General features: G+C 43.4%; 1 protein-coding gene across 2 annotated transcripts in view; it reads left to right on the top strand.

Moving 5' to 3' along the window:
- Positions 1 to 22429, top strand: part of PTPRG (protein tyrosine phosphatase receptor type G) — a 605571-nt gene that overhangs the window by 293090 nt on the left and 290052 nt on the right. The gene's annotated exons all lie outside the window — the stretch shown is intronic.

Here is a 22429-nt window from a genome sequence, read left to right as displayed (position 1 = left end):
GGAAGTGCTGTGTGTTTCTAAGCAAAGCCCTATAATAAAAGTTTGTCTCTTGAATATTTGTGGAGGCTCCTTTGAGTGAGTGAAACTGGAATCTATGCTAGCCTGCTGCATTGCTCAGTTTACAAGCCATCATACCATGAACATTACACTACATGATGTCAATAATATAATAGAGGGTTGTTGGGCTTTTCCTGTGCCACTTAATCTAGGAATAAACTGAAACTGTGAAGTAAACTCTGGAGGCCAGGTGTAAGTAAAGTGGATCAATAAGGTCTGTCTCAGTAACTACTAATTTAATAAACATATGCTTACTGATTTGCTAGGTTTTTCTGCTTTAGCATATTCTGAATATAAACAGTTAAATCAAAATTTACTTCAGAATGAACATGATTTGTTTTTTTCTTTTTTCCCCCACTACCGTGAAAAACTGATGGGACTGTTATGTGGGGAGTTCTTTTTCCAGTGTCTATCATATATCTGTTGAAAATCTTTTTACAACGCGATTTTTTAAAATGGCATAATGAAATACAATACAAACAATGAAACTCATCAATATTCAAAAAAACAAACATCTTAACACATCTTAACATCAGACCCTTCCCACTAAAGTTAACACGTGACATCAAATTGAGCACCAAGCCTCATTTGTATGACCATGCATTTGTTTTGGCTTCATGGCAGCGACAGGAAAAACCTACATGTGGTGTGTGTATATATATATTTATAAATCTCTCTACTAAAAGGTATGAATAAGATCCAAATAAAAGATCCAAACAAAAGGAAGTATTCTTCACACAACACACAGTCAACCCATGGAACTCCTTGCCAGAGGATGTTGTGAAGGCCAAGCCTGTAATAGGGTTAAAAAAAGAACTAGCTAAATTCATGGAGGGTAGGTCCATCAATGGCTATTAGCCAGGATGGGCAGGGATGGTGTCCCTAGCCTCTGTTTGCCAGAAGCTGGAAATGGGCAACAGGGGATGGATCACTTGATGATTCCTTGTTCTGTTCATTCACTCTGGGGCATCTGCCTTTAGCCACTGTCTGAAGACAGGATACTGGGCTAGATGGACCTTTGGTCTGACCCAGTATGGCTGTTCTTAATAAATTTATAAAATGTCCCTCTCCTAGTTTAGACTGTGTAATGTATTTGGGGTACCACTTGGGATAAACAGAGCATGGAGTAAAAACCAATCTACTGTAGTGTCTTCTGGGATAATAAGGGTCTGATCCAGTAGAAAATAGCTGCAGCCCTTCTGAGCAACGCATGGTGGCTGGCCTTCAGGGCCTGGTGTGAGTCCCTTGCATTTGTTCAGGCCTTTGGTTGTGGGGAATGTCTTGAAGTTTTGTTTTTGTTTGTTCCTGGCACTAGCATCTGTTCGGCATTTGTCAACAGTTAGGGACATTGCAGTATGTCCCTAACAACCCCAGCTGTTCAAAAATCATAAGTCAGATGACATCCCCCACCCCCACCCCAATCAAGACATTTACCAATAAAAATTTGAGGGGGTTTTTATTAGCCTTTTAGCTTGAGCCATTCTCCATTCATGTTTTTCAAGCTTGTCTGTGCAACCATGAGTGCTGGAAACTTATCTTTAAAAATGTGATTCCTTCTCATGAATGAATTGTCATACAGCATACATGAAATACTTGTCATGCAGTCTCTTGATTCCAGTCACTGGGGCTTTAAGAAAAACTTTAAATATTGCGAGACTGGCAATATAATCACAACAGCTGTTAACAATGACATGGTGTTTAGTTATTTCTTTTGGTACGTGCGCCCATAAACGGTGTCATAGATGTACTTTTAAAACTTAAAATAACTGAGTGGGTGTTGGCCCTCAGCACCCAGCTCTCCCCAGCCTGGGACAGAGACCAACCTGGAAAGGCCAACCTGGACAGAGAGTTAGGATAACCCAGGAACCCTGTGAACTGGGGAGATGCAGGGCAGCTTGAGGGAGTGAGGGGATGAATGTCCCTGCCTCACCTACACCACTGATCTGTTTTACACACGATAGTTTTATTTCCCCGCATAGCTGGCATAACCCCTTGTGTGGGCTCTGTAGGATGGTACACCACAGCCTTTTGGGAGAAAATACTTTCCTCTTGGCTCTGGGAATGGAGTAGTGTGTCCTTACTCAGCTTGGCTGTAGGGGACCTGCTCTGCGCAGTGCAGCAGAGGACCTCCCTTGATCTCTGTATGGAAAGGAAGGCAATCTTCAGCCCAGTGCACTCCTGACTAAGCTCCAGAAAGGATCTGTCTGTCAGGGAGGACTTTGGGCAACACCCTGAGCGTGCCAGTTCCATTTTTGGTTCAGGTGGAGGCCATCCTTCCTGTTTAGGCTCCTCCTTTCCCAAAAGGTTCCCCAGTTCCTCATAAACCTAAATCCCTCTTCTAAACACCATTGTCTCATCCACACACTGAGACCCTGCAGTTCTGTCTATCTGTCTGACCCTGCGTGTGGAACCGGGAACATGCTACCATGGAGGACCTGGACTTTAATCTCTTACCTTGCAGCTTAAATTCGGCCTTCAGGACCTCTCTCCTACCTTTCCCTGTGTCACTGGTACCTACATGTAACACGACCACTGGCTTCTCCCCAGCGCTGCACATAAGTCTGTCTAGAAGTCTCAAGATGTCCCCTACCTTTGCACCCAGTGGGCAGTTCATCATATGGTGAATTGTAGCTTCACAGGGAGAAAATTCTGGGTATTAAAATGCTCTTTAATCTAGCCAAGAAAAGCACAACAAAAACCAATGCCTGGAAGCTGAAGCAAGACAAATTCCAATTAGATAGAGGGCACAGCATTTTAACAGCGAGGGTGATTAATTATTGGAACAAACTACCGAGGGAAATTGTGGATTCTCCTGATATTTTCAGATCGAGATGGGATGCCTTTCTGGAAGATATGCTTCAGTCAAACACAAGCTATTGATTCAGGGGTAACTGGGTGAAAGTGTGATAGCCTGTGTGATACCAAAAGTCAGACTAGATGATGTAATGCTCCCTTCTGGCCTTAACATCTACCAATCTATTTCCATGTTTCCAATTGCGAGATATATATGCAGATGGCAGAAATGCTGGACCAAACCTGTGGCTCTTCCCCCATGAAGGAGGCAGACTGAAGCCATCCAGAGCCGCAGGAGGAGTACTTCCTTGGAATAGGGAGCAGTCTATGTGGCTGAACAGCCAATAAGGCTCAAAGACCCACAGGGCCTTAGGTGCAGTGGCTCATTTCTGCCTGACGAAAATCAGAACGAAACAGAACAGAAAAGTGGTTCTAATTCTATAAGTCTTTACTCAGGCACCACGTCTCTTCAGTCAAGTGGAGTTTTGCCTGAGTAACAGCTGAGCTATAACCAGGTGAGGGCTTAAGAGTCTGGCTCTGAGTGGATTAGAAAACTTGCATGGCCTAAGTAATTATGCAAATAGACCCACTGCAAAACAGTGCTGGTTCAGACCGGGTGCTGAAATGGAGGGGATGTGCAGTTTACCTGCTGTCGTGCTGTCAACGGGCACCTGGCTGAAGTCCAGTAGAATGCATTATTGGTATTTATCATTTGTATTGCAATAGCGCCGAGAGGTACTACTGAGATCATGGCCCTGTGGTGCTGTATAAACACACAGTGGGAGACAGTCCCTGCCCTGCACCGTTTACAATCTAGACAAGACAAATGGTGGAAGGGGAAACAAAGGCAGAGAGATGGGGAAAGACTTGCCCAAGCCAGGTCAATGACAGAGCCAGGAATGTTACACTGGAGTTCCTCTGTCCCCTCTACGTCAACTGCCCCAGCTCTCTGACCACTGCTACTCAGGATGACTGGTTAGAGGCACTTCTTTGGTTAATTTTAAATAAAGTCATGTGAAACCATGAGCAGCCATTGTTGCAACAGACTCAAAATTGGGGTCCAAGTATTATCATGCTTACATGACCTGGGAAACAAGATTCAGGGCTGGAAAAACATATGACTCTGATTGCAAAGGACTTAACCATACAGCATGTGTGATCACTAATTTAACATAACCCACGACTGGTTAAAAGGAAATAGGGCTTTGGGTAAAATTTTCAAAAGCACCTAAGTGGCCTATTTTCAAAATAACTTCAGTGCATTTGAAAATTTTACTCTTTAACTTTAGATCTTTTAGGATTATCAAGGCCAAGCATGGAATGTTAGGTTATAGTGGCTACCGTACAAAAAAAAAGTAGCAAAAGGAGATTTGATTAGCTTTCTAGACAACATGCTCGTAAAATTTTCTTTTTTCTTCTTCCAGCTGTGGTCCCATATGAGGTCGGCTTTTCAAGTTCTCCTCCATTCCAATCTTTCTTGAAGCAGTTCCTCAGAAACTCTGCAGCTAATCAAATCCTTTTGTATGACGTCCATCCATATAGTCTTCTCTTACCTCCATTTCTAAGTTTAATAGCCTGTTTTTTCTCAGCTCATGCCCAAACCGGCTAAGCCTAGATTCCCTCAGCGTTTCTATAATTGGTGCCACCTTTACATTTTCACTAATTTGTTCGCTCTGAACATGATCCATCCTTGTAATTCCAAGCATCCATTTTAATAGGCTGGCAGAATACTACAGTTAAATAAGAAGGAAGAGTAGCTTTATACGGAAGGGCATATAGAATCCCTCATGAGAAGGGAACTGAAAGTGATGGGTTTGACGGAAGAATGGTATTCAGATGAGCCGATTGAAAGGATAAAAACAAAATACTGAAATCTGCTTGAGAATGGGTGAAAATAGCACATGCAAATCCTGGAGAATTAATTCTGTCCGTCTCAGATCTAATGCTTTTCTCACGAGCAAAGAGGGAAGCCCTCGTATCCAAGAGAGATACCCTGTTGTAAGAGAATCAGTGGACCCACAGTCTTTGAAATCCAGCTAAGTGTTGTCACAAAAAGAAAAGTCAAATGTATTTTGGGATAAGGAAGGAAAACACAAAATACTTTCTGGACAGAGTTGAGCAACCTCTATGCTAGATGTGCCAGACCCAGGTGGGGGGGGCAAAAAGTCTGAATTTCCATGAATTCAAAGCAATTTTTTGTTTAGGAGGAATAGTTATTTTGTAGAGACTGTCGCTTTCATTATTGTAGGTCATCAGGGCCACGTATCCTTTCAAGCTAGAATTCAGCAAGAGTTTTGTCACCAAAAGGTGAACTTGTGGCCAGTAATATTAATGTTGTGAACAGGCCTTTATATTATTGGCCAAGTTTCTGCTTTTAGTCTAATATTTTGAAATACTGTTTTTTTCCTGCCCCCAACAAGAATTTAGAAAATAAAGGGAAGGGTGGTGTAAAGTAAATAAATGGACCATTCTTTCCTGTGTAATGTCCAAACTGCTAGACATGCCTCTCATACCAGGTTCATAGATTCAAAGGCCAGACGGGGCCATTGTGATCATCTAGTCTGACCTCCTGTAGAACACAAGCCAGAGAACTGCCCCCAAATAATTCCTAGAGCAGACCTTTTAGCAGGCTGGTGCAATCTGCTGTATTTACTAATGATTACAAAGTTTAAAGTGCCAGTTTGGTACATGCCCTGGTCAGAATGGAGATCCATGAATCTTCCCATAACCTTTGTATCCTTAGGGTGAAGTTCTGGCCTCATTGAAGCCAATGGGAGTTTTGTCATTGACTTTAGTGGGGTCAGAATTTCGCCTTTTGGTCTTGCCAATCTGCGATGGAGAGCATGCCAGGAGACTCCAATGCCCATGAAGAACTCATTGGCTGAAATGGGTCTCTGTGCAGTTACATGAGTTCATCCATTTGCAGCCCAGGCTGTAGGCTCTGATCCTACAAACAGATAAGCACATAATGTCACTTTACTGAAGTGAGTAGTCCCCTTGACTTTAGTGGCATTATGCACATACACCTCTACCCTGATATAACGCTGTCCTCGGGAGCTAAAAAATCTTACCGCGTTATAGATGAAACCGTGTTATATCTAACTTGCTTTGATCCACCGGAGTGCGCAGCCCCGCCCCCTCGGAGTGCTGCTTTACCGCGTTATATCCGAATTCGTGTTATATCGGGTCGCGTTATATCGGGGTAGAGGTGTACTTCAGGTGCATTAGTGTTTATAGGATCTGGGTCTTAGTAAGTAAATTTTTTTTTTTTTTTTTTTTGGTAAAGAAGTCTTAGTATCATCAAAGACATTGTACTGCACTCTTGAGTTTAAAATATCAAATTGCCCCTCGTTTAAATAGAAGTTGATATGTCCTGTCCTTTGTCTCTCTCGACACCGATTCTGCATTCAAGTGAGGCCCTTTCTTGTCTGCCTTGCTTTTAGTCCTTTTTCTTCTCTGTTCTGTGGATCTTGTGTCTGTCCTTATGTCACATCTTTGTATGTGCAACTCAAGTGTGATTCCCATGTTTTCATCCTTTCAGTGATACGTTTTCACTCTTTGCCCATTCTACCCCCGAACTAATTTATTGCATTTTGAACAAAATTAATAATAAAGGTGACTTTATGCCACCAAGCAGTTCCTATTGGCACAGTCAGTGTGGGGCGTGTTAACAAATCCCTCCATATTGTATCCGAAAGAGCTGCACTTTTCCTAAGTAGCATTTTGTTATGAAGTTCGTTTGACTGAAAATGTGTTGCATGCTTAACTACCTGCTGGTGAATTTTTCTATGCCAAGTAATGTGTCAGAAGCTAGTGGAGCATAGTAAGTTAATTACTTGTGTGCACACTGTGAAGCAAAAGCAAACAGCAAGGCACCAGTGATACGAAGAATGAGACTTCATTTCAGTCTCCAGAGATTGTGTTGTTAATGAATCCGCTCAATCAGCAGGGAATTGGTAGTGTAGATAAGACCAGGTATGGCTGTGTACTGATACGAAGATTACTCCCTCAACCAAAACATTGTTTTTAGCGAGGGTTTGCTAATATTAAGTAGTTTTTCAAAAGCACTGGTGAGATAAAATGACAGCCTGAATAATTATGGCTGTCTTGAAAAGACATGATGATGATGATCTTTTAATGTGCTCTGCAAACACTATATAAATCCAATATCTTACAGATTTAACACAAGCTCACGGATACACTATCGATTTCATCTGATAGTATAGCTCACTTGGGGCTGCCCCGATGGTGCCATGAATACACAGCATAAGAGCGGCATGTTCAAGGCTAACCCCCCGGCTTTTACGCCTGAGGCCAGTAGGGGCAGGGAACACTGTGCGAGAGCACACTACCTGCTGCATGCCAAGCCAGAAAGACCTTGCAATAGCAGAGGGCATTGCCAGCCCTTCAAGTGGCAGGGTTTGTACTGCCCTTTGAGCCAGATGATGCTCTCAGCTTACACCAGTGTAAATGTAGAGCAGTGGACCAGCCTGTGGCCCAGAGACCTGTTGTAGCCTTCAAGGGCGACTGTCTTAAGGAGAAAATGTCTATTTGATTATCCATTAAAAGTGTGCATCCTTGCCAGCGTTTGAATCTGCCTTTTCATAGGGGGCGCGGTCTCCCCAACTGCCTTCTACTGCTCCCCCGGCAAGCCCAGGGGAGCTAGGAGTCCTCCGTGCAGCTGTGGTCCCTTCCTTGCAGTAGCTGCTCAGCAGCTCCCCACATGGCCACCTGCTGCATTGCAGAAGAGGGAGGCGAGAGTAGTCCTGGTAACCCCATCGCCTGCATCCCTGCTGAACTGATGGGCTTCAGGGAGACCAGGGTAGGAGGTTGACTGGTTCTGCTTGAACTTTGGGGAGCTCCTAGTACCGCATGGCTCCCCTTCCTCAGTCACCCAGGGCAGACAAGGGGAAAGAAAGAAAAAAGATACTGAGAACCAACAACTAGTTATGGCTCCCTGATTCTCTGCCTCAGTCCAGGTTAGAGCAGCCTCCATGCTCCTTTAACTTGTGCAAGCAGGCAAAGGTCCCCCAGGGACCATATGCCATCTGGGGATAGCCAGAGTGCAGCAAACTCCAGCTATTCTCCCTCCTTGCCCATGCTGGGGAATACCAACCAGGGCAATTGCATATGGTTTCTGCTTGGTTTGTGGCGCGAAAGGAGAAGAACGGGGCAGGGGAGCTGCCAATAGGTATTGATGGTGGCTGCTCAATCTGTTTTAAATACTGCATTGAGACCTGAGGCTGAGAAGATTGAATCCCATTCCTCTAGAGCAGAGGTGGGCAAACTTTTCCCCCTGAGGGCCACATCTGGGTATGGAAATTGTATGGCGGGCCATGAATGCTCATGATATTGGGGGTTGGGTGCAGGAGGGGGTGAGGGCTCCAGCTGGGGGTGCAGACACTGGGGTGGGCCCAGAAATGAGGAGTTCAGGGTGCAGAACGGGGCTCCGGATTGGGGCAGGGGTTCGGAGTGAGGAGGGGGGGAGTGAGGGCTCCTGCTGGGGGTGTGGGTTCTGGGGTGGGGCTGGGGATGAATGGTTTGGGGTGCAGGAGGGTGTTCTGGGCTGGGATCGAGGGGTTCAGAGGGCAGAAGGGGAATCAGGGCTGGGGCAGGGGGTTGGGGTGCAGGAGGAGGTCGGGGTGCAGGCTCTGGGCAACGGTTGCCTCAAGCAGCTCCCAGAAGCAGCGGCATGTCCCCCCTCTGGCTCCTACGTGGAGGCATGGCACTGGCCAGCCGGCTCTGCACGCTGGCCTGTCCGCAGGCACCACCCCTGCAGCTCCCATTGGCCACGGTTCCTGACCAATGGGAGCTGCAGAGCTGGCGGTTGGGGTAGGGGCAGTGTGTGGAGCCCCCTGGCTGTCCCTACGCGTAGGAGCCAGAGGTGGGGGGACATGCTGCTGCTTCTGGGAGCCGCGCGGAGCCATGGTACGTGTGAAGCAGGGCAAGCCCCTGACCCTGCTCCCCGGCTGGAGCGCTGGAGTGGGGCAAGCCCCTGACCCTGCTCCCCGGCGGGAGCTTGAGGGCCAGATTAGGTTTGAGGGTCTGGATGCAGCCTGCAGGCCTTAGTTTGCCCACCCCTGCTCTAGAGTCAGTCACTGCTGATGTCACACTGGTGTAAACTGAAATCAGTGGAGTTTCCTCTGGATTTATGCAAGTGTTGCTGAGGGATACATTTAATCCAAGGGGTTCTAAAAATGGGACGTGGGCCCAGACTGTTAAGGTGGGTTGAAAGAGTCAAACCCAGACCATGTGTGAGTACTAACCTGTGAACACTGAGGGTGCTTATGTTCCCCATGCCATACATCCTGGAGGGATGTGGTACATTGAGATAATGCCCTACATTTATGTAACACTTCCCATCCACAGGCAGCCCAAATCACTTTACTGCTCTATATTTAGAAACCACTTCACCCACCACTGAGGACAAGAGTCTCAAAGAAATTAATTAAAAGAGAAGAAAAAAGCATTAGCTCGGTTTTAATTCAAGCACTGGGTCATGTGGACATCTCTTCAAAACCAGTGCTGTGCAAAGACAGACCGTTTTACTACGGTGACCTTGTCCAAGACCTTGTCCTTGGTCGCCTTTTTTAAATTTATTTTCTGCTTGTCCCCAAGTGAGACTGTTGATTTACTGACCGGTTGTTGAGTTTCCAGTTTATCAACGCAATGTTTTTAACAATCAATTTAGCGTTTTGTTTTTTTTTAATTATTATTGCTATTTATTTGCATTACAGTTGTGCCCAGACAACCCAGTTGGTGATGAGGGCCCCACCAAGGCACTGTATTTAATAAAAGGACAGTCTCTGTCCCAAAGAGCTCACTGTCCGTACGCATGATGAGGGATAAAACAAATAAATGGAGGGGAATTCTCTTCATGCGCTCATTTGAACCACGGATTCTCATACTTCATAGTGTGGAGCAGTATTTAGCAGAGAGATTGTCTCACAAACACCTTCTCTCCTATTTATGATTGCTCAGGCCACCTCTGCTCCCATTGGATGTCGACTGAGCTCCTAGAAGTTGATGACAGGGAGAGGTAATCTTACTCACTGGTCAGCCTGTGAGACGTATGTCTCTCCCCTCTCCCCCCGTGGGACATAGGCCAGTTTCCGCCCCAGCTATGGAGCCTGGCTGTTTAGACCAAACCGTAGAGATGAATATTTTAGCTCTAAAGGTCATAAATCTTAGAAATGTAGGGTGGAAGGGGACCTCAAGAGGACATCTAGTCCTGCCCCCTGCACTGAGGCAGGACCTGGATTCAACCCGCAATGTGTGGGCCAAGATGGCAGCTGTTGCAAAAGTGGGAATTTATCCAGGATTCAAACTGCTCTGGATCACAGGTGCACCAGTTGCTAAAAACTGACATTTTGTTAGTTTGTTTGATGACAACCTGAAAGATTTTTCTAAAGCAGACATTTCCTGTGGAAGTTTCCATTTTGCTGAAAACGTTATTTCCACCAGCTCTCCCTTTGTAGCTTTTTAAACACATTGGCCTAAATTTTCAGAAATGACTAATGATTATGGGTGCCTGACCTTAATTGACCTTTGAGTTTCAGAAAGTGCTAAGCACTGACCCTTTGAAAATCCAACTTTTTTAGGAGTCTTACTTTGGGCACTCAAAAATGGTGGCATCCCCAAAACACCTCTGAAAATTTAGGTAGTTGAAAGTAGCATTTTGAAAATGGTAATTGTGAAACAGCTGAGGTATAAAACTATAAAATCAGTTCTCTTACATCAGATATAGATGCAGTTACATCTCCTACATATGTCAGATTAAAGAAACCCTTAAAAAAAAAAAAAGCCCTAAAGTGGGTATTGTGCTGTTGTCTTATTCTAATTCCTGCTGCTGTTACAATTATGGTGGGAAAATAGATTGAATATTCATGATAGGTGGGTCTAGGGAGCATTCAGTATCATTAATTAAAAGCTGGCAATCATGTAAACCTTTTTGAGAACTATTTAATGTGCATATAGTGAAGAGAGGGACATCTGAACTGAATAATCGGTTGTTACTGTGACAATATTAAGTCTATAGGGTGGGCAAAACTGTTCCTAACTGAAAAAAATAAGATTGCTGTCGAATCAGGGTTTGTCAAATACTAATTATTCAGGATACACAAGTGTTGCTTGTGATATAGTTAAGCAATAAGGGCCAAATGTAGGGTGCAGCCCTTAATAAATCAGATTAGGACCAGCAAGGGGTAATTCAGAGCCCAAGGTAAGGCCAACATTTAACAAGCAGTTGATCTTTTTCTCCGTGTTTTGTTTATTTTTTTAACCCACCTGCTACATGGATGATTTTTCTGGTTTTGTAAATGTAAAAGCTAAGAAGCCAAAGCAGCCACAAGATAAAAATCATTCTTTTTTTAAAGCAGGTTTCCTTAGAAATCCTGAGGGTTCCCATTCCACCATTGCCTTCAGCAGGGCTATATTGATGGAACTCCTCCCTGCCTCTGTTTATTCCCTTTATAGATTGGTCTGTGCTCTCAATCAATGTTTTATTAATCTGTATCCTGCAAAAATTCAATAAAAATAGAAAGTTCTTGGAATGAAGTTTTTTAGTGCAGTTCCCAGAGCTGGGGCTCCAGGGAGGGAAAGGGCTCGAACTGGCTACTCATAAGTTGGCCAGGAGCCAACTGCAGCACTTTCTGTTCCCACAGCCCAGCCTGTATTGAAAATAATTAATTTACAGCGCAGTATCGTTTACATTAGCAGTTTTCATCATTGCGAGCAAGACTGCTAAGTGCACTCCTTAGAGAAAATAGGTTTTCAAAGCTATTGTTCCAACACTAGAAAAAATAATTACAGTGTTTGGTTTTCCTTATGTGCACATATCTAGAGATTGCAACCAAACCTATGAGGGAACTATGTTTTTGCACTAATATAGCATTTTTCAGCTCCAGAGTGCTTAAAACGTTAGCCAGTCCTCACAACATCCCTCCATCTTATAGATGGAGAGAGACACTGCGGCTGAGTGACTTGCCCACAATGTTAGAAAGGAGTCAGAGTCAGGGGCAGGGTTAAATCACTGGGCGGGACCCCTCTCTCATTACTCTTATCCGCACACTTGACTCATCACAGCAAGCCAACGAGGTGCTCCCCAGCCCAGCAAGCATCAGTGCCACGCCAGGACCTGTCTGAGGCCCTTGTCTCAGGGTGCAATTTCTTGGTTAAACAGAAACATAGGCAAAATAAAGTAATTTCTGTGCCCAACATGGGCTACAGTTCCCACAGGCTTTCCCCCTCTCCTCTCCCAGCCAGTTCTCATTCCCCAGGCAATCTGCCCAGAGTCACCGAATAGCGGCATGCTGCCTCTGCTCCAGGACCCCACCATAAAAGCTCCCTGCAGTTCCCTAGCTCAGCGGAGCTCTTTCTGGCCTTTACAAGGACCGGGTGCTCTTCAGACCATCACCTGACCTCGAGTCCCACAGCATCAGGTGGGAGGCAGCTTTGGACCAATTGGTTATTTGTTTTTTGTAACTGTTTGTCTTGTGTTCTTCTACTCTGCACTCTTTGGGGCAGGGACTCTCTGTTATTCTATATTGTTCAGTGCCTGGCACAAGGAGGCTGCCTGGCCAGGGCTTCTCAGCCACTACAGAGACACAAATACTAATACATGTGCTTTCAAGGCCCAGCAACACAGCTATCATCCTTCCAGAGAAAGGGGACAAAATGGGGGACTCTATTTGCTAGGGGTCATTGCGAGGCACTATCACCTTGCACATACAGAGTAGTCTATCTCCGCAGCACTTCCCTACGCTACCTGCTGAAGGAATACATGTCCAAACTCCTCAATTAAACCTAGGTCTTCCCTGCCGCAATGCAAAGCACGGTCACTGAGCCACTGCTCTGACTCGCAATGCACCTTTACAGAGTAATTTTCATTAAGATTTATGTTTAATCAGATTTTAAGTAAATGTATCTATGATGATATTTTTAAAAAGCACATAGGCCTTTTTTTCTACAGGCTTAATGGGTTTTTACTCGACTTGCACAGAAGTAAATTTATACTTTCACCATATAAATTCATCTTGTATTTTCTCTGTGTACTGTAACTTATCACCTCATTCATTACATGCATCTCAGTAATGGGCAGTTTTTAAAAGGCCACAGAGACAGACAGTTATACAGTGAACTGTGTGAGATGTCAGATACTTGGGTTAAAAATGCAGCACATTATGAAAAATAGAGGATGTCAATTTATGTATTCTCAGTCACTGGCTACCTATAGGCACATTCTATGCAATAACTTATTCTCCTACTCAATAAGTTCTGCATATTAATTTTATTGATACTGTTGTGCTGTGTGTTACATACTATACAAGTATTGCTGAAATGTTGCATAAAGGTAAGAAACTCGCAAAGACATTAGTCATATCTTTCAGCAGTTTAATGCAAGTCACTCCCCTTATTTTTAAAAAACAATTTATCCACCCCACCTAAGCGAATGCCATTTTCCTGTTTATAGTGGTAAATTATTTAGATCATGAATGCTGAATATTAGAATGTTTATATAAAAAGCTTGTTTCGCTAATTATGTTAATTCCACTTTACTACAAGCTTCCTGCACGATTTGTCTTAAGTTTTTGATGTTTTCTTATGTTGGCTATTTATCATACATTTGTGCCCTTGGCAAATGATCAGTACGATGGGAGCTTCATATAAGATTCATGAGAGTTTCATACGACATTCAAGAACAAAATTAGAATTTTGAAATTATATATGTATGTTAATATGCTTATATACACATACATGAGTGTAAAATTTTATATATATATATATATATATATATATATATATATATATATATATATATATATATATATATATATATATATATTTTTTGTTGTGTTGAGAATACAAGGAAAGAGAAAATACATATGTTAGCAAGTTTTCTGCCAAAAGCAATTGTGAAACAATTTAAGGTTGTCATTAAAGAATGCAGCAACAATAATTCTTTGCAACTATGACTGAGAAAATACAAATTTATATTAACATTTCTGAGGTGAATCACTCTGGCTTCAGGTTTAAAAGTTGCAAACAACACAGGAAAACATGCATCTAGGAGCGTGGCTTGAGGCTCTTATTTTTGCAAATATCTACTTGTGATTAAACATGGCGGAAGCTGTATCACTGACAAAATAAATCTTTTTTAGATATGCTTTGCTGCTAAAAAAGAAAATATTTAGACATTCCCTCTAGGTATGCTGGGAATAAATAGTTATGATTATTAACATTGTGACTGGCTAACAATTGTTAAAGATTAATACTTCTCGTTGCGTCTGACGAAGTGGGTATTCACCCACGAAAGCTCATGCTCCAATACTTCTGTTAGTCTATGGCCTGGTCCCCACTAAGCCCCCACTTCGGACTAAGGTACTTCGAAGTACCTTAGTCCGAACTTACCGCGGGTCCAGACGCGGCAGGCAGGCTCCCCCATCGATGCCGCGTACTCCTCTCGCCGAGCTGGAGTACCGGCGTCGACGGCGAGCACTTCCGGGATCGATCCCAGAACATCGATTGCCTGCCGCCGGACCCTCCGGTAAGTGTAGTCGTACCCTATAAGGTGCCACAGGACTCTTTGTCGCTTTTTACTTCTTGTTTGTCTGTTCACCAGTCCAAACCTTTCTTACTGTAGATGTTACCCAGCAACCTTTTGATTATAAAGGACCCTGCTAGAGTTTACATGCCAAGGACTGTAATTTCAAATACCTCTCATTGGATCTTGTCCTTGGTAGATGTTTCGTTCAGCTGTGTTATTCTCAAAGAACTGCCATCCATTGTTTGTTGTTCTTGCTCCTCATGAACCCCTTTCTGTTCTGAGCTTGCAAAACCAAAAAGATGATGCTTATAACCTTGTTTAGGCCTCTGAGTGCAACTCTCCAGCATCTTGCTCTTGGTATTAGGGCTCTCATTTTTCAAGTAGTAATTGGAATTTTCTGCAAGTGTGAGCCTCTCATGTTAAACAGAGTGATGACAGAGAATAATAAAATGAAAAGCCCTTTTCCCCTCAGGGTAGGAAATCCTCGGATCGTTGTTCAAACCAGCATTGTGATCTCTAACTACTTCGCTCTGTTTCTCCATCTCTTGGAGCTAGATACATTCTTTTTAGAACAACGCAGGACAATTTCAGCAATTTCTCCCCCAGTATAATAATTCAAACAACTCAACTGCTTCTTCTGGGATGGAAAGGCCTCTGAAAGATGCAACTGATTGTATCAAGGCTTCCAGGGATTTTTATACTTTTTACCCCTGCAGTCTCATAGACTCATAGACTTTAAGGTCAGAAGGGACCAATATGGTCATCTAGTCTGACCTCCCGCATGATGCAGGCCACAAAAGCTGACCCACCCACAACAGAATCTTCCAGCCTGCGACTCCTGCCCTATGCTGCGGAGGAAGGCGAAAAACCTCCAGGGCCTCTGCCAATCTACCCAGGAGGAAAATTCCTTCCCGACCCCAAATATGGCGATCAGCAGAACCCCGAGCATACAGGCAAGATTCTACAGCCGGACCCTCATTTTACCCGCGATGGCCCGTTAATGCCTAATTGACTAAAATCACGTTATCCCTTCAAACCATTCCCTCCATAAACTTATCAAGCCTAATCTTGAAGCCAGAGAGGTCTTTCGCCCCCACCGTTTCCCTCGGAAGGCTGTCTCATGACAAATTACTTAGCAAGAGATAAGTCAGTCACTCAAAGTGTTCTTTTTTGCCTTATGTCTAAATGCCGTCTTCCCGATTCATCTTGACTGCTTTACTCTATTCCTTCTTCAATGGAGAGTCACAGGGTGCTATGAATCAGCTGCTCTGGTTCTGAGGTGCACACTACAAGTGGCCCTGTCTCCTCATTTAACCCTTTCAATTTGAGGTCCTCCTTCTTTAGGTGCCTTCCTAACTTTAGCATCACAAGGGCTTTTAAATTGCTACATTTATGGGGAAGACTTGAGTTACGGAGTCAAGTAGTATGTTTGAACCCTTTCTCCCATGAAGTGTTAAGACTGGGATTTCCAAAGGAACTTAAAAGTCTGTAGCTTCCATTGATTTCGGTGGTGTTTGGGCACCTAACTCACTTATGCCCTTTTAAAAATTCCAACCTCTAAGTAGAAAGTGTAACCGTGGAATTTAGAATTGGCGCCAACTTGATGGTAGGTAAGATTCTGAATCATATTTCATAAAGAGAGCTGGTTCTTGCTGGGACAGGAGAATTATGACAAGGGTCCTGGTGTGAAGCTTTGGTGATTTAAGCCGGCAGCCTTGTTCAACAAAACTTTAGTGTTCTTGAGCAGATCATATCTGCAAGTTTATGGGAAGGAACAGTGCCTCTTTATTCCTTGCCCTGCCAGACTAGCAAGAGTCCTTACTTACTTCTGTCCCTGAGACAGCCTTGAGTCTGAGTATGTTGTTGACATGCAGCCATGAGCTGGTAAACAGCTTTTTTTGTGGAGAGACTAATTCTTCCCATCAGTCCCTAGTAGTTGGTTTGGTGTTGACACTAAAAGAGACATGGGATTCTTCCCTGCTACCTCACTTGGATTGGGAGCGATCATGCCTTCATACATCAAGGGTCCTGTTTTCAAAAGTACCTAAGTCATGTCGGAGCCTAGATCCTATTGACTTAGGCTCTTACTGGTCTCCTTAATCACCAACGCCTTTCTGAAATTTGTACCCCTCTAGTGGTTTAAGCAGGCTTAAACCTTGTAGGAGGGCTACCCAATGCCAGATGCCACTAGCAGCCTGCCTCCCGCCCAACGAGAACAGGAACCTGACCATTTGCACACAGCTTGGGCACACTAATTCTTGTAGACCGTTCCTTCGTATGATGACAGTCCAGGTTTGTTTTTTCTCTGCTCTGAAAAGCCAGACAAACGAGTTGAGCATTAAAAGCTGGATATGGGTCAATGAAGAGAAGGGCAAGTTGGGAGGAATGAGAGGTACATGTCTACCCCCACCGCCAGTTTTTGATGGTTCTGTTGATATCTGCCTTGTACAGCTGTATGTTTCATATGCGATCACTCCTGGTCTGTACTGTTACTGATGAGTGATCTCCCTTCAGGGATGGAATAGGTATCCCCACCATGTGACCAAAGTAATTGAGCCTCAGTCGGGCTGGTGCTGAAGCCTAATTATAGAAATGTTAGGTCACTTTGCAAATGTCACTCCCATTTGCTATTGGAAATGAAGGATGTGTTAGGAGTCAAGGCAATTGAGCACTCTAAGGTTGTTGTGTACGTGGGATCAAAAATTGGCCCATTGCATGCCAGATCCGGGGCTCAGAGTGAGATGACTCATGTCAAAGTGCAAGGAAAGTGAGCTCTAGAAAAATAAATTTTATATTCTATCTTTATTTCCAACTGGTAAATGAATGATCAGCATAAGATAACTCGTACATGGTACCACGTGTCAAATTAAGTGTGTTGTTATGTAAAGAAATATATGAAGACCACGACTTTACATAAAGATAACTGAGCCGGTAATTGGAAAGTTAATGGAAATGAGGGAAATTTCAAAGTTGGAATACAAATGCGGCTTTAAAAAGTTATATTTTTAAACAATAGTTTCATGAAGGAAAAATAAATACATTTGACTGAGTAAAAAAAATCCATGGAAGTTTATATCCGCTTTAATTAGATTTTGGCTGAATTCATTATTTTTAATGGTTTTTCATTAGTGAAGCCTAGTCATTATTTGGGATGTACAGTAGCAGGAAGAAAAACAAGGTAATTTTGGATTCTATTTAAAGAACAGCTTATATATTAAAAGGCTATTAATAAAAGTCCTGCAGTAGCTGACAGAAGATTTTAGCATAAGAAAAGATTTTAGAGCTGCCGGTTGAACGAGGAATATTTCCTCATCCTGAGGAAAACTTGATGTTCATGACGGAACCTAGCTAGGAAGCGACAAGTAGTTTCCGATGAGCATAAATGAAAGAAACCTTGACTGTTGCGTGCTGCTTAAGATGCCTGAATTCATATGATAAGAGACGGTTGCACTCCTAAGATTACTGACCTAGGCTCTGAGCCCATACCACTAAAGTCAACAGGAGTTTTGCCATTAACTTCAATAGGAGTGTGGTCAAGTCACTAGAGACCAATCATGCAAAATTAGATTCTGAGGCTGCTGGCCCATGGAAGATCTGTAAACCTCTATAGCTCAGCAAACTCCTGAGCTGTCCGAGAGGAGTACTAACCACCACAGGATCCCAAATACGGCTATCCAGCCACAGGGGGTGGAAAACCACTCTGCGTGGGAAGCATTTCAAATCCTGGAATTACTGGGCCTTCCGCAGGTAGCTGGTCTGTTTTGAAGGTCAGCCAAGGAGAGGAAAACAGGGCTGGGAGGCCTGACAACTCTGTCTATAAGGCAATCAGTGGCCTCAGTGGGAAACTCTCAGTACCATGGCTAGTAAGAGAGGGAAGCTTTCCCAATGACGCAAAATAAATGGGGTGAGACCGTGCAAGTCTCTGTTCTTGATTCCTGTCCCCCCACCTCACCCAATGGTCATCCATCTACTCCCTACGTGAACAGTTACCCAATCCTGATCCTTTTGTTGCTACTCCCCTTGACCCCCTGTTTCTATAGCCTGGGGGTTAATGCAGCCCTTGTACCATAGCACACGTCATTAATCTGTTATGTTTGCAGTGTGTTGCTCATTGGACTTATTAGCACAATATAGTGTAAAGGCTTATTCAGGTTAGATGGAGAGCTCCTCAGAGCAGGGGCATTCTCCTTGAGTGCTTGAAAAGTGCTTAGCGCAGAATGGGTGCTAACATTAATAACTAATGATGCTAAAGGTCACCACCGTGCAGGTCTATAATATTTCTCTGCAGATATTTCTTCTGGCACTAGAACTCAAGGATAAGGGTGGTTGACATTTTATTATAATTCACATGTATTCCCGGAGTTTCCTGTGGAAGCTTGTATTGTTCGTGAGTAGAGAAAGGCTTCCAGTGTCAAGTTTTGAACACTGAATTATTTGTCAGCCATTAAATGCCCAATTCAAATTCAATCCAAATTTTACCTGATTAAAATTGTGATGCTTGTTGCTGATCAAATGAAATGCAAATAGTTTTACGTTTCTCTGTTACAGACCAGTAAATGTCACACGTAAGATCCAGGGATTTTTTTTACTAGGTTTAAGTTAAATGCAATCTTTATTTAGTGTCATGTTTTTATTTAAAAGCATTTATTTAAAGTTCTAAAAAACAAAGAATTCAATATAGCAGGACAGGTGCAACTGCGAATGATTAATGATATAATTCTCAGTACTTTATAAAGTGTCTAACACTAAAGAGATTTATACAGTGCAGAATAGCAATTGTGCTTTGATGTAGGGAATAGGTAATCAATACCTGCAAGCTTAGAAAGTGTTCTATTTCCTCCACTAATGATGTAGGTTTTTTGCAAGGCAAGGGTGTCTGGAGCATGAGACACTCAGAAGAAGAATTAATTTGAAATCTGTAGTGGAAGATCAGTTTCAATTAAAACTCCACTTGAATGTACATGGAAAAAAGCAAGCTGTTACACTTAAACCTTCTGATGGTTATGAGCGAATAAATAAATCTTTTGGGGCTAACCTCTTGATTACATTTTTACAGGGTGTTAAGCTAATTTTTCCTGAGTATGAAGTATTATTTATTTACCCCGATTCTCAAAATCTAAAAGAAAAACGAATCCCCTTTCTTGTCTTTTCAAACTGTTCTGTAAAAATGATATGGGGGACACCCTCAGCTGCTAAAACTTGGCATAGCTCCATTGAAATCAATGGGACTATGCTCCTTTACACCAGCGGGGGGATCTGGCCCTACATTTCTCACTATTGACAATTGCTGGCATTATAGTGCGGATCATATTGTGTGTAGCAATTTGCATGCCACACTAGCATGCAGTGAAAATAGCTAGAACATTTCAAAAAGTTCCAAAAGAAAATTAATGGAAAATCCCCAGTTTAAAAAATCCCATGGTGATTCTAAATAGCAGGTCTTAAACTTAGCTTTGTGACAGTGATATGAAATGGCAGGACTCACAACCACAGCACAGCTTTCAGTTGTGGGTTTGAATAGCTCAGAGTGTTATTGCGTTACTTTTTTTTTTTTTTTTTAATAATTCAGCACCAATATGGAAGCATTTTATGCATATAACAATAATACTATCACATAAAGATGCAGCTGCACTTCCATTAGTAAATCCTAGATTTCGATCCAAAGGGAGCTGGTAATTGTCTAGAAGGAGATTATCAATTATTAAAGCAATACAGAAAGGGTATAATTTTCAAAAGCATGTAAGCGATTTAGGAGCCCAAATCCTGTTTTCAGTAGTGACTTAGGTTCCTAACTCCTAGGGGAGTTAGGGACCTAAATATCTGTGAGCATCTGGGCCGTAGGAGCATGAATCTCACTGAAAGTCAATGGGACTTATGCACCAAAGTGCCTAAGTCACTTTTAAAAATGGGACTTCGTTTTGCTGAGTCACTTAGGCACTTTTGAAAATTTTACCCGTATGTCAAATCAAATTAACAAGACATTTTCTCTGCAAATTGATCAACAGTTCTGATTTTCAAAAAGGTATGTGCCTTGCAAATGTCCATAAAGGAACAATCCTATAGTCCTTATTCAGGAAAATCTCCCACTGATTGCAGTGGTCACCAAAGCATTGTGGGTGGGTGCAATGCGATCCATCAGGCCTTTTCTGCCCCCAGCTGGAAGCATTGGCAACCTGACACCTGCCTGCTAAGGGACAACCCACTCAGGCCAAGCTACCAACAAGACTCAATTCTTCAGAGCCAAGAAGGGCCATGAGGAGACACTGACCAATTGGGATCCAGAAGGCCCGTTAAGATGGCTTACATGCTTCTTCTCAAGATCACTGAGTGAGACTGTGATGGAGGAGGGGTGCCTCAGAACTAGCCCAGAATCCCAGGGCCTTAGCTTCAAGTATTGGCCTTTGATGTATGTTTGCTTGTTTGTAGGAGCAGCCAGGCAAATTCTGAGTTTGTTACTGTTTGACTCGTCAAAGACTGAGGCTAGGTCTACACTACCCGCCTGAATCGGCAGGTAGAAATCGACCTCTCGGGGATCGAATTATCGCGTCTCGTCGGGACGCGACAATCGATCCCCGAATCGACGCTCTTACTCCACCAGCAGAGGTGGGAGTAAGCGCCGTCGACGGGAAGCCGCGGAGGTCGATTTTGCCACCGTCCTTACAGCGGGGTAAGTCGGCTGCGATACGTCGAATTCAGCTACGCTATTCGCGTAGCTGAATTTGCGTATCTTAAATCAACCCCCCCCCCCCCCCCCCCCCGTAGTGAAGACGTAGCCTGATACTGAACTTACACCGTGGGCTGCCACAACTGGTGAATTGAGGCAGCAAGTGCCTGCAGTGCCAAGCTTGGCCCAGCAGGGGGCGCTGCATCGCAGCCCTGCCGAAGACGGTGGGGTTTTCAAAAGCCACTAATTCCTGTTTGAGTGGTAGAACTCCCATTGTCTTCAATGGAAGGACTGTTAGGCCAGTGGTGAACACTTTGGAAATCCAGACCTTTGTCTGAATTTGTAACAATACCAACATGTGATAGCTTGAGGGTTATCTGCATTACTGGGCCTTTTGAAATGTAACAAAAATTTCATTGCCATTTTAATGCAAACTTGTTTGTAGGCTATCTAAGTGGCCAACTAATACGCCACAGAACAGTTATGCATTAAAACACTTTGGTAAGGAAATTCTGTCTAGAAACAGAACATGTTTAGGATTTAATAATTGGGTTCCCTTTAATTGGGAATTCATTTAAAGTGGCTTTTTCTCAGAGTATAAACTGAATCAGGAGCTATGTTATTCTAAATAGAGCAGAGAGCATAGAAGATTTTTAAAACACATTGCCATTTTGCCAGCTTTTCGTTTTAACGAACAGGACACTTTTGTTCGGATTAATGTGTAGCGTTTGTATGTGATGAGTACCGAGCACAATATCAAGGTACCCACTAAAATGGCCTGCGTTAGAACAACCCATTGGAAGATGAGTGCGATTTGTAGGGTGCCCTTCAAGGAGAAGGAGTTTAGAATTCCCTCAGCCAGGAGGATCAACCTGCACAACCTTCTCTGATCAAAACGACACTAAAATCGGAATAGCTGTTATGCTTGATTGCCTTATGCTAGGTCAAGGGGCAAAATGACAGGATGCAATCCAATAGCTCATATCTTAAGCCAGATATATATTTTACTTATAGAATCATAGAAGATGAGGGGGAGGGATAGCTCAGTGGTTTGAGCATTGGCCTGCTAAACCCACGGTTGTGAGTTCAATCCTTGAGGGGGCCACTTAGGGATCTGGGGCAAAATCAGTACTTGGTCCTGCTAGTGAAGGCAGAGGGCTGGACTCGATGACCTTTCAAGGTCCCTTCCAGTTCTAGGAGATAACCCATTCCAGTCCTTCACCACCCTCCTAGTGAAATAGTGTTTCCTAATATCCAACCTAGACCTTCCCCACTGCAACTTGAGACCATTGCTCCTTGTTCTGTCACCTGCCCCCACTGAGAACAGCCGAGCTCCATCCTCTTTGGAACCCCCCTTCAGGTAATTATCT

This window comes from Emys orbicularis, chromosome 7 (assembly GCF_028017835.1).
Source record: "Emys orbicularis isolate rEmyOrb1 chromosome 7, rEmyOrb1.hap1, whole genome shotgun sequence".
Classification (NCBI taxonomy): domain Eukaryota; kingdom Metazoa; phylum Chordata; order Testudines; family Emydidae; genus Emys; species Emys orbicularis.
Note: the sequence above shows the minus strand (reverse complement) of the source record. Positions and strands in the feature narration are given on the sequence as shown.